A 4584-nucleotide genomic window follows, 5' to 3' on the forward strand; every position below is an offset into this window, starting at 1 on the left:
GCTGATGGTGCCTGCATCTGATGGTCAGGCCCAGCGGAGGGAGAGCAGCAGACTGAGGGTCTGCCTCTCAACATCTCCCTTCTCTCCCTTTCCTCCACTGACACTGACCAAATAGGGACACAGTCTGCCAGCTGATGGCAAAACTCGAGTCGCACCGCATAATTTCTGCCTTATGCACAAATTCATGTTGCTCCTATGAACTATTTTAATAGCATATAAGTGTTGAGTAAGAACTTAAACTCACTCAAAAACAGCAGCTCTTTGCTGTAGTTGTTGACAGTCTCTCTAGTCATGGTTTGAAATCTCACAGTATCAACATTCCTGTAGGTTTTTTTTATACAGTGGGGAGAACAAGTATTTGATACACTGCTGATTTTCCTACTTACAAAGCATGTAGAGGTCTGTAATTTTTATCATAGGTACACTTCAACTGTGAGAGACGGAATCTAAAACAAAAATCCAGAAAATCACATTGTATGATTTAAATAATTTGCATTTTATTGCATGAAATAAGTATTTGATACATCAGAAAAGCAGAACTTAATATTTGGTACAGAAACCTTTTGCTTGCAAATACAGAGATCATACGTTTCCTGTAGTTCTTGACCAGGTTTGCACACACATTTTGGCCCACTCCTCCATACAGACCTTCTCCAGATCCTTCAGGTTTTGGGGCTGTCGCTGGGCAATACGGACTTTCAGCTCCCTCCAAAATATTTTATATTGGGTTCAGGTCTGGAGACTGGCTAGGCCACTCCAGGACCTTGAGATGCTTCTTACGGAGCCACTCCTTAGTTGCCCTGGCTGTGTGATTCAGGTCGTTGTCATGCTGGATGACCCAGCCATGACCCATCTTCAATGCTCTTACTGAGAGGTTGTTGGCCAAGATCTCGCGATACATGGCCCCATCCATCCTCCCCTCAATACGGTACAGTCGTCCTGTCCCCTTTGCAGAAAAGCATCCCCAAAGAATGATGTTTCCACCTCCATGCTTCACGGTTGGGATGGTGTTCTTGGGGTTGTACTCATCCTTCTATTCCTCCAAACACGGCGAGTGGAGTTTAGACCAAAAAGCTCTATTTTTGTCTCATCAGACCACATGACCTTCTCCCATTCCTCCTGTGGATCATCCAGATGGTCATTGGCAAACTTCAGACGGGCCTGGACATGCGCTGGCTTGAGCAGGGGGACTTTGCGTGCGCTGCAGGATTCTAATCCATGACGGTGTAGTGTTACACTGATGGTTTTCTTTGAGACTGTGGTCCCAGCTCTCTTCAGGTCATTGACCAGGTCCTGCCGTGTAGTTCTGGGCTGATCCCTCACCTTCCTCATGATCATTGATGCCCCACGAGGTGAGATCTTGCATGGAGCCCCAGACCGAGGGCGATTGACCGTCATCTTGAACTTCTTACATTTTCTAATAATTGCGCCAACAGTTGTTGCCTTCGCACCAAGCTGCTTGCCTATTGTCCTGTAGCCCATCCCAGCCTTGTGCAGGTCTACAATTTTATCCCTGATGTCCTTACACCCTCTCTGGTCTTGGCCATTGTGGAGAGGTTGGAGTCTGTTTGATTGAGTTTGTGGATAGGTGTCTTTTATACAGGTAACGAGTTCAAACAGGTGCAGTTAATACAGGTAATGAGTGGAGAACAGATGGGATTCTTAAAGAAAAACTAACAGGTCTGTGAGAGCTGGAATTCTTACTGGTTGGTAGGTGATCAAATACTTATGTCATGCAATAAAATGCAAATTAATTACTTAATCATACAATGTGATTTTTCTAGATGTTTGTTTTAGAATCTGTCTCTCACAGTTGAAGTGTACCTATGATAAAAATTACAGACCTCTACATGCTTTGTAAGTAGGAAAACCTGCAAAATCGGCATTGTATCAAATACTTGTTCTCCCCACTGTATATATCTATTTTTTACACACACTACTTTACTGCAGACACTTATCTGAGCCATCCGATTGGCCAGCGGTAGGCCTATATAGGACTTGATTTGCTCTCCGGGCCCGCTGGGAAAGCAGAGTTAGTACCTTCAGACACATGAAATGATTCAATGGGAACACTTCACCTTCCCGGCACGCAGGGCAGCTGAATGGGGTGCACCTACCGTCTCACTACTAAAATATTGAATAGGAACGCAAGGCTTTATCGCTGGGTTTTTTACAGAAATGTTTGGCGATCGACGAGGAATGCCTTGGAGATCGGACAGTCCATAGCGATGACCGGTTGGTGACCACTGCCTTAAAGGGATACTCCGAGATTTTTGCAATGGCCTTTTTATCTAAACTCAGCAAAAAAAAGAAAGTCCCCTTTTCAGGAACTTGTCTTTCAAAGATAATTTGTAAAAATCCAAATAACTTCACAGATCTTCATTGTAAAGTGTTTAAACACTGTTTTCCATGCTTGTTCAATGAACCATAAACAATTAATGAACATGCACCTGTGGAACGGTCGTTACGACTCTTAACAGCTTACAGACGGTAAACAATTAAGGTCAGAGTAATGAAAACTTTATTAAGGACACTAAAGAGGCCTATCTACTGACTCTGAAAAACACCAAAAGAAAGCTGCCCAGGGTCCCTGCTCATCTGCGTGAACGTGTCTTAGGCATGCTGCAAGGAGGCATGAGGACTGCAGATGTGGCCAGGGCAATAAATTGCAATGTCTGTACTGTGAGACGCCTAAGACGGCACTACAGGGAGACAGGACAGACAGCTGATCGTCCTCGCAGTGGCAGACCACGTGTAACAACACCTGCACAGGAATGGTACATCCGAACATCACACCTGCGGGACAGGTACAGGATGGCAACAACTGCCTGAGTTACACCAGGAACGCACAATCCCTCCATCAGTGCTCAGACTGTCCGCAATAGGCTCAGCGAGGCTGGACTGAGGGCTTATAGGCCTGTTGTAAGGCAGGTCCTCACCAGACATCAATGTCGCCTATGGGAACAAACCCACCGTTGCTGGACCAGACAGGACTGGCAAAAAGTGCTCACTGACGAGTCGTGGTTTGGTCTCACCAGGGGTGATGGTCGGATTTGTGTTTATTGTCGAAGGAATGAGTGTTACACAGAGGCCTGTACTTTGGAGCGGGAACGATTTGGAGGTGGAGGGTCCATCATGGTCTGGCAAATCTGGTACAGTCCACGAGGAGGAGATGCACTGCAGTACTTAATGCAGCTGGTGGCCACACCAGATACTGACTGTTACTTTTGATTTTGACACTCCTTTTGTTCAGGGACACATTATTCAATTTCTGTTAGTCACATGTCTGTGGAACTTGTTCAGTTTGTCTGTTGTTGAATCTTATGTTCATACAAATATTTACACATGTTAAGTTTTCTGAAAATAAACGCAGTTGACAGTGAGAGGACGTTTACTTTTTTTGCTGAGTTTACTTCCCCAGAGTCCGATGAAATCATAGATACCATTTTTATGTCGGTGCACGCTGTTAGAAGGAAGTTTCTAACTAGTGTTAGCGCAATGACTTGAAGTCATAGGAGATACCCATAGACTTCCAGTCATTGCGCTAATGCTAGTTAGCATTGGCTCACAAAACTGCCTCCAACTTCCTTCATACTGGACACTGAGACATAAAAATGGTATCAACAACCTTCCCCTGACTCTGGAAAGTAGATAAAGACCTCATTGCCAAAATCCCAAAGTATCCCTTTACAATTTTTGTGAATTTGTTATTTTGAAGAGTACCATTGAGTATTTATGAAACAGGATAATATGCAGGATAGTATTCAAGAACTAATTTTACCAGTGTGAATATGGATATTATGATCTGTTAAGACATTAGGCAGCCTGATAAAATGGGAGTCTGTCGTTCACTGATGCTCAAAATGTTTACAGAGACACCTTTTGGTTTTGCTTATAGGCTATGGGATATCAAGGGACATGTTTTAATATGTATATTTTCTATGTAGTTTTTGTATATTGTTATAAAATCATTTCCATAGATACAACCCAAATCATTAAAAACAGAGACTTATGAAGCTGATGCTTTGTGATACTCTGACCAGTCCATCCTTACCAGCCTGTGCCTAGTTGTTTTTAGATTTGTACATAAAGCTACAATGTAATTCTCACCTCAAGTGTAAGTAAATAAAAAGTGTTGGTTGTTTCATCATCATATGGTATATTTAAGCAATAAGGCTGAGGGGGTGTGGTGTATATGGCCACAATACCACGGCTAAGGGCTATTTTTACGCACGACGCAAGTGCTAGGACACATCCCTTAGCCGTGGTATATTGGCCATATATCACAAACCCCCAAGGTGCCTTATTACTATTATAAACTGATTACCAACATAATTAGAGAAGTAAAAATAAATGTTTTGTCATACCCATCATATAAGGTCTGATATACCACGTCTTTCAGCCAATCAGCATTCAGGGCTGGAACCACCTGGATTAAAATAGTCTTTACCTTCCGGGAAAGCTTGGAACTCCAACACTCACCCTCAGCCTAACTTCTATGTGCCCCAGCTGATCTGGATAAATGTAGTTAGTTAGTTTATTTTAATTATCAGATACTAACCATGTTTCCATCCACAGTTTTAT

This window comes from Oncorhynchus mykiss, chromosome 19 (assembly GCF_013265735.2).
Source record: "Oncorhynchus mykiss isolate Arlee chromosome 19, USDA_OmykA_1.1, whole genome shotgun sequence".
NCBI classification, from domain to species: domain Eukaryota; kingdom Metazoa; phylum Chordata; class Actinopteri; order Salmoniformes; family Salmonidae; genus Oncorhynchus; species Oncorhynchus mykiss.